A 17,792-nucleotide genomic window follows, 5' to 3' on the forward strand; every position below is an offset into this window, starting at 1 on the left:
GCTGTCTCTTAAGATTTCCTATGAGTGTAAGAGAGAAAAAAAATAAAAGAACCTCATCTGAAGCGCATAACCTTTTATTGTGATACATATATTTTTGTGAGACATCATAAAAGATCACCTGACAAACACTGGTTTTATAGTGTGACGCAGATGAATACAAAACAAGGGTTAATGGTACAAATGCAAGAGAACATGATGACAGGGCTTATGATGTCAACATGTAAAGCATTATGAAAGTATCATTTTTAAACGTATAGCCTCTTTTTTAATAGATAATCATCATTATGGAGGCAACAATTAGTGATATTTAGAACTTAGATAGGGATTTTTAACCTCAAAACACTTTATCAACATCAATCTTTATAATACTCTCTGAAGAGTGCTACAAAAGGAAAGATTTTTAGCTTTCGCATGCTATTCTTCCCTTCATCCCCAGAATTGGGAGGAAGGGGAATTCAGGTTCACACCCCTGAGATAGGTTAAGCAAACATAACATAATCATCAAAAATTCTGTGTTTTAAACTAGTATTTTCCAGAACATAGTTATCTCCCAGGAACTTACCTAGTCCAGTTACTTAAAGTAAGTCCTTAAGCATGAAGCAGCATTTGGCAACCAACTTGCTTATGTGATCACCCTCCTCTCTGTTTAGGTAAGGTGTTTACAACATTCTTTCCCTTGAAAAGATAGCAAAATTCTGAGCTGGGCTCATTAAAATGAGAGATGTTAGCATGATGGCTCCTTTTTCTATGGTATATGTATGTGAAGTGGAGAAATGACGTATTGAGGTGGGAGGAAATCCAAGCCTTTGGGAAAATGTGACTCTGAAGTGGGCCATTTGAGGCAAGCTTCCAGAACAATTCCCCATGTGTGAACACCAAAGTCTTTCGGAGGAACAGGTAACACAGAACATTAGGCAAAAGTTCTTAGTGAACCTTATAAAATACAGGCAGCTTGAAAATTGTATTTGCATCTGCAATGTTTGTACTTAAGAGGATTTACCAGTAACAGCAAAGGAGCTGAAAATCAACAACAAATGAAAAAAAGCTGTATGTGTGTCAGTTCAGAGCAACTACATCTGTAATCAGGCCTGCTGATGGGGAAGGGAAGACACAAGGGGCAAAAGGCCTGAGGATCCCAGCTGCCACTACTGTGTCAGTAGCCAGAGCCCTGGACCCTTTAAATTGCTACCAGAGCCCCAGGCGGCACACTCCTGGCAGCATGGAGGAAGCTAACCCAAGCCCTGCCCCTTCTGCCCAAGACCCTGCCCCTTCTGAGGGCATGGTGCTGGTCCCACCCTCCACCCTCCCCCCAACCTTATCTAGGGTCCTGATGAGTCTCACAGCCCCACTGCCTATATTCACTTTCTGTGATCCAGCAAAGGTGTCCACTCTAGGTTTCCAGCTTACCTGGCCATTATCTCTCTTGAACTGACACCTGTCTTGCTGTCTCCTGACTGGTATTTTCAAGCTGCACGATCCCCATTACTGTACTCTGATATCTCCAGCAAAAGTAGGGGGGCCATCAAGGTACCTAAAGAATAGAGGACAGTTGTACTTAGTGCATGGGAGACCTAAGGCAGGAGGATATGGGAGTGGGGCATACGCTTGAGTGGGGAGGGGGAAAGGCCACCATTTTGGGAGAGGGCTACAGCTGCTAATACTGGGTTGCTGCAGCACTTCTTCCTCTGACTCTCAGGGAGTAAGAGGAAAGTTCACAGATTGCTGCATTCCTCCTCTGCTCTCCCCCTCTGTTCTCCCCTCAGCAGCCAGGAGCAAAGAGGAAGGCACAAGCTGAGCATTTTCCCTTGCTCCCTAATAGTCAGAGGAAGAAAAGGCAACTGCATCCCAGACCTCCCAAAAGGGCAGGCTGGGGAGAGACTAGAGGATGGCACACCTCCAGCTAGCCCCTTTCATCTGCTTACCTATCTGCTGCTTAGCAAGGCAGCCTGCAGGAGAGCCCCAGGAACCCAGCCTGTCTGGAAGCAGCTGTAGCTGTGCGCTCAGAAGCCGGCTTCTTGTTGCTGGAGTGCTGAACCAGGCCACACTGGCTTACCTTCATTTCTGGTCTGGAGAGAAAATCAGAGGACACAAGGGTGTCAGTTTCATATCAAACAAAACATCACAAAGAAAATATATTCAAAACAATAAAAGAATCTACATTCATGCCTATAAGCTTAACAGAGATCACACCAAGCCCATCATGGAACAGTCCTTCAAAAACCCTATCCAGGGATTTTCACTGTAGTTTCAAGTTTGTCAGAGCTTAAGTTCAGAACAAGCACCCAGTCTAGGCCAAATCCTTCTAACTCCTCCATAGAGCAGGAATCTAGTTTGTTTGCCAAAGCAGGAAAAAGGTTCTGAACCTGTTTAAAACTAGGCTATTGATACAAAAATCCTTTCTTTTTCTGCTGAACTTTGGAGAAGCATCTTTGAACTAGTATATGTTCATCTCTCCAAAGGGTGGCAGCAAAGTGCTAATAACTGTCGGAATTTGAATAGGCTCACCACCACCTCCTAGTGAACTTATATACAATTCCATGATAACACACACACAACCGATATTTAATACAACAGACCATAAAGGTATTAAACCTAATTTAATGTTAAAGTTCAGTAAATTTATCTTACTTTCATAAAGTGTGCCCAAGTCATCATCAATCTGCCATAGTACAAGCAGGCAGAAAAAAGTGAACTGGAGTATTTTTGAAGTTTCAGGGGGTAGCTGAGTTAGTCTGTACAGGATAAACTTAAACAACAAATGGTCTGGTAACACTTCATAAACTAACAAAGCATGTAGATGGTATCATGAGCTTTTGTGGGCACAGCCCACTTCTTCAGATGACTGGAATGTACCCTTTCTATGCGATTGCTATCATTTGATCCTTAGCAATTTCTTTTTAGCTATCCAATCTTCAGGTGCTTATAGATTACCAGATCTGCTTCCTTGCTTTTCCCTTTGATATTTTCATACTCTCTGCTCCTTGTTTCCTGCTTCCATCCTTTTTTTCCCCTCCTCCCTCTCCCTATTTATTTTGGGTCTGCACATCTTAAACTCAAAACTCCTGTCATCTGAAGAAGTAGGCTGTGCCCACGAAAGCTCATGATACCATATACATGTTTTATTAGTCTATAAAGTGCTACCAGACCATTTGTTGTTTTTGAAGTTTATGGAGTATTTCTGGTTTTGCTCTCTGAACTACCCAAAAGCCCCAGCTAAACATTAAAAGAAAAGCCAAGAAAAAAAACCCTTAACCATTAAAAGAATTGTTTTTAAATGCATGCTAAATGCATGCTAAATAGTAAATGCATGCTAAACAGTACTCTATCTGAAATAATGCTTTAAGGAAATTGTTAATCTTAAAAAAAAGTAATTGGACAGCATCCCTTTAATTTATGTGATAATCTAGGTTCCAATTCCACAACATTTTAGTTTGCAGGATTGTGACCACAGGCTGAACCAAATGCTAATCTTCTGGCTTTTGAATAATCATTTCTCCCTTTTCAAATAATAAATCTTTAGACACCATGCATATTCTGAAACCAACAAATCAAAAAACAAAACCAGTACAAGACAGTCAATTATTATTGCCAGAAATATGACTAGGAATTAGGAAGGGAGAAAGGATGGCAAACAGAAAATCTAAAGCACTTGCACAAAAATTCATTCTGAAATGATTTTATGGAAACTAATCAGGGAGGATTGATTTAAATCAAGTTACCAAAATAACTAAGACAGACTATGCTTAGTGCACTTAATTTTGGCATAAGCCCCATTGAACTCACTGGCACCTCTGTTTTTTGAGAAAACAAGTACAGGATGGGGTTCCCTGGAAAAGCTAATTTATGCTGAAGTAAAATAGGGAATAGAATCATAGAGCTGGAAGAGACCTCAGGAGGTCATCAAGTCCAGCCCCCTGCCCAAGGCAGGACCAATCCCAACTAAATCAACCCAGCCAGGGCTTTGTCAAGCCAAGACTTAAAAACCTCTAGGGATGGAGATTCCACCACCTCCCTAGGTAACCCATTTGAGTGCTTCTAGTAAAATAGTTTTTCCTAATATCCAACCTAGATCTCTTCCACTGTAACTTGAGACTATTGCTCCTTGTTCTGCCATCCATCACTACTGTGAACAGCCTTTCTCCGTACTCTTTGGAACCTCACTTCAGGAAGTTGAAGGCTGCTATCAAATCCCCCCTCACTCTTCTCTTCTGCAGACTAAACAAACCCAAATCCCTCAGTCTCTCCTCATAGGTCATATGCTCCAGCCCCCTAATCATTTTGGTCACCCTCTGCTGGTCCCTCTCCAATGCCTCCACATCCTTTCTATAGTGGGGGGCCCAGAACCGAACACATGAATAGCACCTATGGCATCACCATTATGATCTGTGATCATGATGTTCTAAAATAAGGGGCATATATTCTGCACAATAAAATAAAAAAATTACATTCAGTGGCAACTTGGCAATTATAGATTTCTCTTACTGCAGCTTTCTTTACTGTGAACTTGAGTGATAAATTCTAAACTTAATTAAACAAGACATAAGGATTAGCTAAGCTGAACTTTTTTTCTAGCAAAATGCAACACAGCAAACAGCTTGGGAATTTACTTGTCAAATTACAGTTATACTAAAAGGGGGATAGGCAATAATTTGTTATGGGGGGGCCAGTCCACAATTTTGGAAAATTGTCAAGGGCCACACTCTTCCATTATATTAATGGAGGAGGTGGGGGGTCTGGTATGGGTGCAGAAAGGAGGGTAAGGAATTGGGGTGCAGGAGGGCCTTTGAGATCTGGGAGGGAGTTTGGGTGAAGGAGGCAGTTGTGATTTGGGGCTCAGGATTGGGGTGCTGAAGTTTGGGTTGTGACCTAAGGCAGGAGGGGATTGTGACCTTGAGCAGGGACTGAGGTGCATCAGTTTAGATCAGTGGTCTCCAACCTTTTTACACCCAAGATCACTTTTTAAATCTCAGAACAGGCGAAGATCTACCACCCCGCCCCTTCCTTGAAGTCCCTCCCCTTCCTTGAAGCCCCACCCCTTCATTGAAGCCCCGCCCTCTCTATTCTCCTCCTGTCCATCACTTGCTATCCCCAGCCCTTACTTACACACTCTGATAAAGTTTATTTTTAAATTATGCGATACATACAATTAAAATCATGTGTTTATAGTTATGAAATAAATGGTCTGTTTTTTATTCATGCTATTTAAATCTAAAATGAAGCATTTAGAATTAAACATTTTGTGGGGACAGTACTGCGGCTGGGGGCATGGGAGAGGGAACAGGGTGCTGGGAGGGCAGAGGACAGGATTCTGCAGCAGGGGACAGAGTGCCAGTGGGGACAGAGTTTGGTGAGTGGGGACGGGAATGGGGACAGAATTCGGGGAGTGGGGACGGGAATGGGGACAGAATTCGGGGAGTGGGGACGAGAATGGGGACAGAGTTCGGGGAGTGGGGACAGGAGTGGGAACAGCATTCTGTAGTTGAGGACAGGGGAGTGGGGACAGTTCTGTAGCTGGGGACAGGGGAGTGGGGACAGGAATGGGGACAGCATTCTGTAGTTGAGGACAGGGGAGTGGGGACAGGGGAGTGGGATGCCAGTGGAGGCAGAAAGTCCCCTGTTTTTCCCTCCTCCCAGCATTCCCCCCCCCCACAGGGAAGCCCTGCATGTGCACCTGCCCCGGGTCCAACCTCCCTCCGCCCCCGTGCAGGAAAGCCTCATGCGCGTGCGCCTGCCCACGGGGCCGAGCCCCCCACCTGCGCAGGGAAGCCCCACGCATGCGCGCCTGCCCCGGGGCCAACCCCCCCCCATGCAGGCAAGCCTTGCGCGCACCTGCCCCGGGGCCAACCCCCCCCCTGCAGGAAAGCCTCGCGCGTGCGCCTGCCCAGGGGGCTGACCCTCTCCTCCCCGCTGCGCCAGGAAGCCCCGGGGCCAACCGCCCCCCCACACGCCGGAAGCCGACACTACCTCCGTCTTCCTCGAGGTAAGTAGTGGGGCTTCTGGGGGGGGTGGGAGGGAAATGGGGGCGGGGCTGACAGGACGCCTCGGGAGCGACTGGTCGAGGCCTCGAGATCGACCAGTAGCTCGCGATCGACCGGTTGGTGACCACGGGTTTAGATTGTGACTTAGGACAAGAGGGGTTGGTGACCTGGGCGGGGGGGGAGGGGGTATGTTGGGATGCAGGGGGTTGGATTGTGACCAGTGTTCCCTCTAAGCTGCCTGGCAGCACAGCTTCACAGGTGATTAATCATTCCTGCCTAGTAAGAGGCTCATGGCTCTGTGCAAAGAGCAGACTGACTAGGTGGGTCTGATTCATCACCCGTGAATATGTGCTGCAGGGAATCTTAGAGGGAACATTGTTTGTGACCTAGGGTGCAGGGATTTGGGTTATGACCTAGTGCAGGGGTTTGGGTTGTGACCTAGGGCAGGGGATTAGGGTGCAGGGCCTGGGAAGAGGAGGTATAGGCTTAGGAGGGGGCACAGGGTTTGGCTTATGTGGGGTAAGGGGGGCAGCAGTGGGAAAGCAGAGGGTGGGGCTGGGGTGCCAGAGACAGGCTCTGGCAGGGAGACTTATCTGTGAGACTCCCAGCCAGTAGCCCAGCATGTTTCTCAGGCAGGAGCTTGCTTGCCTGCTTCAGAGCCGGAGGAGGATGGGGAGAGATGCTTTACGTGATGGCTGTTCTTGAAACAGAGAGGTCCCATTGGCCAGACAGGGGCAGATGAGAGTTTTGCGGGGCCCAGGGCAGCACAATTTTGCATGACCCCTTTTGGAGAAAAAATAGAAAAAAGGCGTTAAATGTGCAAATCAAAGGCTATTTTCATATTAAATGTGAATTGGGTAAATTTGATAGAAACTTAATTTAGCTGGATAATTTCTATTTTAATTACAGGCAGTCCCCGGGTTACATGGATCCAACTTACATCGGATCTCTACTTACAAACGGGGTGAGGCAACCCCGCACTAGCTGCTTCACCCCAGCAGACCAGGGAGACGCGAAGCTAGCGCCCCCCCCAGCAGACCAGGGAAACGCGGAGCGGCTTTTCTCAGCAGACACCTCAGCTTGAGAATAAAGGACTGAGGGAAGTGAGGTGTGGGAGAATAAAACTGAGCTCTGGAGAAATGTTTGGCTAGAGTTTCCCCTACAATATGTACCAGTTCCGACTTACATACAAATTCAACTTAAGAACAAACCTACAGTCCCTATCTTGTATGTAACCCGGGGACTGCCTGTATATTGTAATTCATTCTTAAACAAAATTCTCAATTAATAATTAAAATTTTTCATTTGTATTTAAATCTGTTATACATGTCCAGCTCTTTTGGCAGCACATTCTTCAATTATGTCATTAAAGTTCATTTCTTTACACAGGTCATTTTCAAAAAAGTTTAACAATCCTCCTTCACAAACAAATGTAACAGCAGCCACATGACAAATATGTGTGATTGAGGACTACAAACATTAAGCAGTACATTCACCTGCCAACGTGAATTTTAAACCCCTACAGCAGTGAATCCTGCATGATTGTACTCTCAATACTCCTATTATGCTGCATCCTTTTAGACCTTTAGAGAAAGGTTTTCAAAATCACAAACAGCAATTAGGTCCAACTGAAATAGCCCAATTCTAATGAAAACTCAGAGCTGCAAGTCCAACTTTATCAGATCTCCCATCTATATGTATGTTACAATTTCTCATTTAAGGAACACATTTTCAGAAACATGCAAATGAACATATCCCAGATTCAGCCCTTCTGGCTATCTACATATTACTTCTTAGCTGGCCACAAAGTGAGACAAAGTTGTAATGTGTTATATGCACATACACTATAATTATATGCAATGTAATCTGGTGGAATATGCATTGCCTGTAACCTGGAGTGATTTCTATCATGAAGACCATGTAGCTCAACAAAAGAAATAGTCTGTAAAACGTAAAGTGTGGCCCCCTCCCCCCAGCATAGCTATTAGCTGGCTACAGTGAAGAGTGGGGATAATGTTTTATCCGAAGTTTCTTCCTATCTATGTCCGGGAGACTTTTCTTTAGCTGTTCCTTTTAAGGTGATGTAAAGGCAAAACCAGACACAACCTGAGTTCCTACCTCCTTCTACCAATAGTAGCCTCTGATATTATATTTGGCATTAGTAATTACTGATGCTAGCTGGCGCTTTCTCACATAAAACACTGCCTTAGTACTAATTTCAAGACCCCACAAGAGGAAAACCTCTCAACAGCTTGTTCAGGTCTTCAGTCTTTCTAGAGCTATAGATGGCACAGCACAGTTTGGCTCTTCTTAGGCTCCCCAGGACTTCTCTCCCCATAAAACGTTCTTAGTCCTCAAATAGTACAACAAACCAAATTATCAACAGGCAAAGTTTCTGCAACCCCTCAGGCAGCAGCTTATACAGCCTAACCACAGAAAACATACAGCTCCACCCAAAATGAACAAGACTTTACCTATGCAATTTCCTTTCCTCCTAAGCAGCCATAAACTACTTTCAATATCCCTTTTTTGTCTCAACAAACTAGAATATTTAAGCATTTTTACTATAACCCGAGAACTGAGCATCCTGACTGGCTAATAGGAGTACAGCTCCACTGACCCAATGAGAATGAGGATCCTAAATAAACCAATGAGACAGCCTCTTTTCTTTCCTTCGCTCTGTTCACCTCTACTGTCACCACAAAGAGCTGAAGTGGCCAGTGTCCGATCTTTCAGAAGGCATGAACAGAAAAAAGGCACTTGCGTGGTGATCTATCACTTGTCCTCTAGTCCCAGAATCTGGCATTCCAAGTTTAGGGACCTCTAGAACATGGGGTTGGATCCTTGATAATCTTGTCTGATAAATTCACCCGCTCCGTTTAAAAATCATTCCTCCGCACCCGCACCAAATCATCTGTTGAATTCCTTCATAAGTCGGTTGATTTGTTCATTTGTTCCTGTTCCTCTTTCAGTTTAGAGACAAGGTGGGGAAATTTAACATTCATTGAGAGAAAAAAAATCAAATACTGGTTCAGTCTGAGCGCAGAACTATGGGTGTGTACAAAGCTTTGGTGTTGTTGTCTCCCCCCCCCCCGCTTTCTTCCCCCCTTCACCTTGCTCCCAAGCTACGATGGGTCATTCCTTAGGAGCAAGGCTAGAGAAAGAAACACCCTCCGGCTCCAATCAAGATACCTGGCTGGTGTAGAATAACGGGAGGCCTCAAGTGGCTCTTGGGATTTCAGGGTTTCAGATACACACTTTTCGAGAAGAGCCAGATAGGCTGAGACATGAGGGCCAGGAAGTTGATTTGGTTGCGTCAGGGTCCAGGCTATATTAGCAGCCTGCAGCAGCTCTGGCTTCCAGTGGGTAGCGTGAAGGGGCGAGAACGGCTTCGCTGAAAGCACCTGGCAGTGGAGAGCTAGCTGGCTTCTAAAGAAGAAGGGCGGGGTGGTGCTGGCTGCCGGAGAAACTGCGCCCCCTCTGCGCTGCGATGAATGCAGCGCAACTGGGCGCTGCTGCTCCCACGGCATCTGCAACCTCAGGCAGCCAAAAGAAAAAGAGAAAAAAGAAACCGCCCAGAAGACAGTGGCTCCTCCTGAGGAGCGTGGACTTCTCCAAGAACTGCAAGGGCTTCTCCTTGGCGGTCATCAAGAAGGAGCGGGCCGCGACTAGGGTCCATGTCCAGGGGAACAAAAGCCGCATCAAAGCACTCAAGGACACTTCAAAGCGGGGCCTATTGAAGCGCGGGGCCCGGGGCAGCCACCCCGCTCGCCCTGCCCTATATCCGCCACTGTGGCCAGAAACAAGCCAAAAGGATTGTCCTGGGGGCAGGCGCAGCCATGTGTCTGTCTTTGCACATGTTACTTTTCAGTCTACTGAGAAACAGTACTTGAAAGCCTGAACTTTGAAGAAGAGCAAGCAGTTAAGCTTGACAGATTAGAGACATTAATTCATTTTTATGAGACTGTACGTGTATGTGTAGCATGTTTATGATGAGATTTAATTGTAACTTATTTTTAAATGAGAAATTTAGTATTTTATTGATTTTAAAAATAAAATCCAATTTACATTAAAAAATCCGTTTTAATTTTTTTTAATAATCAATTTTTATTTACCCTGAATCTAATTATAGTGATTGCAAATGTCTGCCTCACCATATCATTGCATTGATTATTGCTAAGTGTACCTCTGACTAATATCCAACATTGAGGAAATTTTCACTTTTCTGAAATCTCTTTGTGGTAAGTTGCATTCTGAAACAAAGAACAACTTTGATTATTGAACTCAGAAGTACTTGAAGTCTATTTCTGAAGATTAGCTATATTGTAGCATAAAAACTTTATGCACTGCAATATTTTATACACATTAATACATGGTGTCTACTACTGCTATAATTAAAATCAATGGCAATTTGACCATTGATTTAAATTGGCGCAAAAAAGGTTTTTGCAATGTAAATGCTGCCTTTCTGATTATGTAAAGGAGTCATCAGGCCTTTTTACATCTGATATACATTGCTGACTGTATGCAGTAATAAATCCACATGATTAATAGTGGATCACTAGGAATAGCAATCCTTTAAAAATCTATCCATTACATCTACATGCTGGCTAACAAAGGAACTCCTAGTACCATCTTTTTACCATAGAATTACACTGTAACTAGACTTTGATTGAAGACTTTCCTTTAATTTTGCTATAAATGGAGGTTCGCTCCACCAGTGTGCAGCAGCTGTGTGTTCCTTATGAGCTGTTTTACTGTCCTACAGACTACTCCACAGCTGAACAATGAATAAACTGGGTGACACTCTTAAATGTACTGTTTACCTATTTTTCCAATTCTTCTTCTTAGGATAATTTCAGTGGCTTTAAAGTTCAGTTTGAAGAGCTTCTGTCAGGACTATCATGGTGAAAAGGAGTGAGGTTGTGGCATAAGACACACCTTAGCTTCCTGGGGAGGTATAGAGGCCACAAAATCATGATGATTTGATTCTCAATACTGTACAATTGCCCAAAGCTTCTTTTATAAGCAGGCCCCTGCTATAAATGACTCTAGCTAAGTGAGAATATAAACCTTTTGCATAGTGAGAGACCGGACCCAGCTAGGGATGTTAGATATCAGGTAACTGAATAGTTGTGTAACTGCATGAATTCCTATCGGTTACATCACTATTTGATAGTCCCTGGTGGAGGGGCCAGTAGCTAGCGCGCTGTGGCTGTGGACAGAGGCTGGTCCGGCAGCAGCTCCTGTCCATGGGGAGTCCGAGCTCCCCACAGACAGAAGCTGCTCCAGCCTCTGTCCGCGAGGAGCTCAGATACTACGTGGACTGGGACTGTTGCTGGGAGCCAGGCTCACCGTGGACAGAGGCTGCTCCATGGGAGGTAGAGCAGCCTCTGTCCACTGGGAACTCAGAGCTGTTATGAACAGAGGCTACTTCGTGGCAACTTCCCCTGTCCCCCCCCCCCCTGCTGCCTCTGATAGAGGGAGCAGCACAGGGGGCGGGGACAAACAGCAACACGAAGCTAGTGTTGGGGGAGAAACCGGAAAATTTATTAGGAGCTTGGCACGGTGCTTTGATCCGGCTGGCGCGAGGCTGGGCACAGCCTTGCGGCATGCCACTATGATCCGGCCGGCCAGGAGCTGAGCTGGGCACCTGATGGCCTCTGCGGCGTGGGGGTTGCAGCTCCAACAAGGATGCGCACCACTGTGCTTGACCTTTCTGGAAGCTTCCAGCGCGTCTCCCCAGATGGAGCCTGAGATGCAATAGTTTTGTAGCGTCTCACCAGATAGCGCTTAAGTGATTTGGTCAATGAAATGATTTGGTCATTAAAGATTAAAGGCACCAAGAAAACCATCAACAAGTCCTGGACAGAAGAGAAAGAAAGTTGTGTTGACTCTAAGTAAAAAACTGGACATTATAAGGCATTTAGAAAAAGGTGTAAATAGAAAAGTGTTGATGGATGAATATGTTGGTGGTTCAACAATTTATGACATTAAGGCCCAAAAGGACGAACTTTTAACATTTTTTGCACAATCAGAGACCAAGGAAGGACTTGAAAAATGCCATAAACTGAAATTGGAACAGCTTGACAAAGCGTTGAATGAATGGTTCGCACTGAAAAGTTCCGAAGGACATCCAATTTCAGGGCCAGTGCTGGTTGAAAAAGCAAAGGACTTTTATAAACAAATGGAGTTGACTGAGCCTTGTGCATTTTCTGAAGGGTGGCTGCAGTGTTTTAAGCTTCGACGTGGCATCAGAAGATTGGATGTGTCTGGAGAAAAAGAATCGGCAGGTCATGAAGCTGCCGAAAGTTATTGTGAATCTTTTAAGAAATTGGTCTCTGAAAATGAACTAAGTGCAGATCAAATATATAATGCGGATGAAACTGGCTTTTTGTGATGTTGTTTGCCAACTTCAGCTCTGGCTGGTGAAGGTGAGTCTTCTGCTTCAGGATTCAAGCAGAATAAGGATTGCCTGACTGTTTTTACTTTTGCTAATGCCTCTGGGAATCATAGAATCAAACTTTTAGTTATTGTAAAATACGTTAAGCCTAGAACCCTTAAAGGAGTTATTCATTTGCCTATAGAATGCAAAACACAATATAATGCATGGATGGATTGTGATATTTTCTCAAGTTGGTTCCATCAAGCCTTTGTGCCTACAGTCAAAGAGAATTTAAGAAAATTAAACAAGCCAGAAGACAGTAAAGTCATCCTACTTCTAGACAACTACAGAGTTCATCCTTCTGAAACGGATTTGGTTTCAGGAAATATTTTCACTGTCTTCCTTCCTCCCAATGTAACATCTCTCATACAACCAATGGATCAAGGAATTATTCAAAATCTTAAATTAATCTGCAAGAAAGACTTCATGCAACAGTTGATCCAGGAGGCAGCATCAAGGAATTTCAATCCCAGTATGCAATCAAATATGCCATCTTAATGATGCTTGTGCATCGGATACAGTTAAGAGTCAAACTTTAAGGAGATCTTGGAGAAAATTATGGCTGAATTCTATATTCACAGAGGGGTCATCTGATGAAGAAAATTTTGAAGGCTTCAATGTCAGAAGGAAGACTGAAAATACAGATATCAAAATTTGAAGCAAACTGAGCCTAACAACCCACTCAAGAATCTCACAGAAGATGAAGTCGAAGAATGGGCTAACATGAACAATAATGCAGAAGTTACCTACAGCCCTAGTGATGCTGAAATCATAGAAAAAGTTTACAACCCAGAAAAGTCTTTGCCACCTGAGGAAGAAGAACCTGAAGATAAAACTTTCTGCGCGGATGTAAGTTCAGGTCTTTCAACTTTGATCAACTTTGCTGAGTAGCATTCTTTTTCATCTCAAGAAATAATGCAGCTATATAATTTTCAGAAGAACTTTATGCTCAAAAGACAGCAGGCCTGTAAGCAGGCTGATATCAGGAAATTGCTGCAGAGAGTTTCTGTACCTTGTGCAGCTACACCTTTTACATCTACATGTACCAGTGATTTGGATCCAGAGACTGACTAAATGTTTAGTTCTAATTTATGTTACTGTGCCTTATAATAATTATAGTACTGTTTCTTTTTAATAGAATAAGACTAAATTGTACTTGTTCAATTGTCCCATACATCCTTAGCATTGTGTTTATGTTTATTACAATATAGTTTACATTGGTAGATATAAAAAAATTGAATGTTACTATTATTGTCCATTGGTTTTTCCTAGGTTGATAGGACCCTCAGATAACTGGAATTTTTAGATTACCGGAACGCCCTAATCTCCAAGTGTGCCAGATAACACAGGTTTTACTGTATTAGGTTAAATTAATCCATCCACCTGTTAATAGATGACTGTTCTCTACTCTGTATCCTCTGTTGTTTTGTTCAATCTTTGGGAGACTATTCCACAGTAAAACATCTCTCAGTCAGGAAGTTTTTCTTAATATTCAGCTAATTTTTATTTTTGTAAATTCCTTTAATTATCTTTAGGTATATTTGTTTCTTGCCTTAAACACTTCCTCTTACTGAATTTTTACTGTCATCGATTATAGATAGCTATTATGTCCACCCTATTAGTCAACATTTATAACTCTAACTTCTCCTTGAAGTCAATCTTTTCAGTTCCCCAATTGTTCTTTGCTGAACTCATTATAATTTGCTTAAGTGTTTCTGATGCTCAGTAGCCCAGAACTGAACACATTATACTAGGTGTAGTAGTCTCAGAAGTTCTCTCTAAAACAAAGAAAGGCAGTACCTTGCACAACAAAAATGCAGCTTTCACTATGGACAGTCTGCTAACTTCAGTAACCAAAATACATTTGTATTTTTTTACACCCTCTCATACTGCAGAGGCTAACAGCTCTGAGATCTTATGCCTGGATGGACAGCTCCAATCAGACACATCCAGACTGACCCACCGTCAGGGAACAGAGGGCACGAAAGGGACAGTTGTCCTGGAGCCTGGTGATTTGGAGCCCTGGGCCCTTTAGAATTGCTACAGGAACGCCACGCTGTGGGCTCTGGATGACTCTAAGGGCCCGTGGTGGGAGAGTACCCCTTTTGCCAGAGGCCTTACCCCTTGGGTGCTTCGCAATGCTACATTGCAATAACCTACAATTTGATTTGCTCACAATCACTTGTCAGTACGCAGGACATACCGTCTGACTAAAATAGGGGTGGGCAAACTTTTTGGCCCGAGGGCCACATCAGGTTATGGAAATTGTATGGTGGACTATGAATGCTCAGAATTGGGGTTGGGGTGTGGGAGGGAGTGAGGACTCCGGCTGGGGGAGCAGGTGTGGGGTGGGGCTGGAGATGAAGCGTTTGTGGTGCAGGAGGATGCTCTGGATGGGATTGAAGGGTTTGGAGGGAATCAGGGCTAGGGGTTGAGGTATGGGGGGAGCCTTAGAAGTGCAGGCTATAGGCTACATTTACCTCTGAAAACAGCTGCCATGTCCCCCCTCCAGCCAGCTTCTATGTGGAGACGTGAGGTGTGCCTCTGCACTGTCCTGTCTGCAGATGCTAGCAGCTCCCATTGGCTGCAGTTCCCAGCCAATGGGAGCTCTGGGGGCAGCAGTTGGGGTAGGAGCAGCACATGGAGCTCTCTGGTTGCCCTTATGTGTAGGAGGTGAAGGGGGGGCATGCTGCTGCTTCTGGGAGCCATGCAGGGCCATGGCATGTGCGGAGAAGGACAAGATCCAGACCCCGATTCCCAGCAGGAGCTTGAGGGCCGAATTAAAATGGCTGATGGGCCAGATGTGGCCCACAGACCATAGTTTCTCATCCAAAAGCCACAGCCTTCACCCAGCAACTCCGTCCCCAGCAGCCTGTCAGCAGACACACTCTGTCTTGCAGCAGCATTAGCTTCTATTTGCAAAATGATCCCAACACACTCCCTGTTCTGAAATTTACTCCGGAAAAATGTTTGTTTTGTAATGTCCAATCCTCGCCTGGACAATCCAGATATACTAGCTTTTGTTGGTGCTCTAAAGGGCAAGTACATAACATTGCTACTTTAAATGAATCCAAATAATTCACAACACTGGATTCATTGTAATTAAAGAATAAAACAAATGTACTTAACTATAAAGAGCTGGATTTCAATGAGAACAAGTAATGAGGCAGTAAAGTCAGAAATGGTTAAAAGAAAAATAAAGCTAAAGTACTACAGCACTACCTATACCAACAAGAGGATTCTCCCATTGGCATAGGTAATCCATCTCCCTAAGAGGTGTTAGCTAGGTTAACAACAGAATTTTTCTATTCACATAGTGCTTTTTACAGGATTAAAGTCAATTCAATTATGCTGTTCAGGCATGTGTTTTTTCACACTCTTATATGACACAGTTCTGCTGACCTAATTTTCTAGTGTAGATAAGGCTTACATTTGTTTTTGTACTGATTTAGTTCTTATACCAGTTTGTATCCTGTCAGAGAGGTAACTACTGCAATTTCTGTACTTTCTCCTAATTAGAGAATAGACCAGCCTATAACAACTGCTCTTGACAGAGATGTGAGGAAGGCAATACTTCATGAAATCTGCTAGGTTATGTCTACACTTGCACCCTAGTTTGGACTAGGGATACAAATGCAGGCACTTGAAATTGCTAATGAAGCAGGGATTGCTAATGAAGCAGGATTCCAACCAGGAAGTAACATTAGTTCGAGGGGTTTGGTTCGAACTAATGCGTCCCAGCACACACTTCCTGGTTCAACTCAGCTGTGATTCAAACTAGTGTGCCGGCAAGATCTTGCTAATGAAGCATGGGATATTTAAATCCCTGCTTCATTAACAATTTCGAATGCCTGCATTTGCATCCCTAGTCTGAACTGCTTATGAATGGGAGAGGGAAAGAGCCTCATCTTCTAATATATTCCTTAGGTGAGGGGAATTATTTAAGGATGGGTGCATTGCTTGGTCAAGGGCCTTTGACACAAATGGTCATGGTCAGAGGTGGCCCGCTTTCTGGGGCTGTAGAAAAGTACACAGTACCACTCAGCCCCTCATTCTAGGTGAGTGCTCCAACTATTGCACTCAAAAGTTCTAGGGTGGGTTATAAGCAGTCCCATCTCCTCTTCTGGCTGTAGTGCGTGCAGGAAGGCAGGTGTCTAGCTTAGTCCCACAAGAGATGCCTGACCCCAGGTGACTGTTTCCTAGTATGTATTGCTAATTAGAGGGAGCCATCTCTTATATAGCCATCTATCTCCTACCTACACCATTCATATTGGCATCTCCTATTGGCTTGTTTAGCAGCTCCCCAACTAGCAAGCTAGCTTTATGAATTGCATCTTTAGGTAGCTATTTCTCCCTATTTGTAGTATCAGGAGCTTAGGCACCAAAGTGTTCTTGATGGACTGCAGTATTGTTCCTTTGACCTTCTAGGCACTATGATCCTTTAAGTGCAACACCTACGTACCTTTGTGAATCCCACCCTTAATCTCTATGCTTCTATTTCCCCATCAGTAAATTGGGATAATGATGTATAATTACCACCCAGGGTTAGTGTGAGGCTTACTCACTGTTTGGGAAGTACTTTGAGTTCTTCAGATGGAAGGTGCTTTCAAAGCATTGGCATCCATAAGTAATGATATATATGTAATAGGGTTGCTCCCTAGCCGGTTTCCAACTGGCTTGGATGGTTTTTCTACTGCTTTGCTGGCTGCAGTGGTTTCCCTCCCACTTATCTGTAAGCTATTCAAATAGGCAGCTGCACAGGTGGCTGTGCTGCAATGTAACTACTCCTTGGGTCATAGGGCTGGGAGAGCTGCCAGTGCTGCACCCAGGCCCTGCTCGCTCTGCATGCCCACACGGATCCTGCGCCTCTTGGCACCGGGACGCGAGCAGGATGGGAGTGGGAAGCAGAACAGCTCCCCCCCCCCCCCAGTTTGCTATCCCTAGCAGTGCACAGCGGGGCCAGGGCGGGGGAGGTGCAGACTGGGGGTGGCCAGTCGCGTGGCGGTGGCAGCCGAGAAGGGGAAACTGGGGACTGGCTGGTGGCGGGCGGGCCCGGGCCCGTTTTTCTGAGCCGAGGAGTTGGGACGTGGCCGCTGCTCTGAGAGGAGGTTGGCGGCCAGGAGACGTTTGGGAACCAAGCGCGGCGCTGGGGGCCACAGCGGCGGCGAGCGGGGAGTCAGGCAGCGGCGGAGGGTTTCCCGGCTGGCAGCTCCTGCAGAGCGCGGCGGGGACCCAGCTCCGAAGGGGACGCGGGCCGGCGGCCGCACTGCGGGGAGCGGGCCCCACGCACAGGCGGGAAGAGCGGCAGTTGGCGGGAAGCCGGCAGTTGGCGGGAAGAGCGGCAGTTGAGGGGAGCGGTTGTGCAGCAG

The 17,792-nt window shown here is 45.0% G+C and overlaps 1 long non-coding RNA gene across 1 annotated transcript; it reads right to left on the reverse strand.

Annotated features, from left to right (window-relative positions):
• Positions 1–58: 58 nt before the first annotated feature.
• Positions 59–17,259, reverse strand: LOC112544904 (uncharacterized). The gene is made up of 4 exons (XR_003088269.3): positions 16,989–17,259; positions 1,923–2,066; positions 1,408–1,531; positions 59–1,017 (listed from the first exon to the last, which is right to left on the reverse strand). It is a non-coding gene; the product is annotated as an uncharacterized LOC112544904 (long non-coding RNA).
• Positions 17,260–17,792: the final 533 nt, after the last annotated feature.

The sequence above is a fragment of the Pelodiscus sinensis genome, chromosome 4 (genome assembly GCF_052426305.1).
Source record: "Pelodiscus sinensis isolate ZL-2025 chromosome 4, ASM5242630v1, whole genome shotgun sequence".
NCBI lineage: Eukaryota > Metazoa > Chordata > Testudines > Trionychidae > Pelodiscus > Pelodiscus sinensis.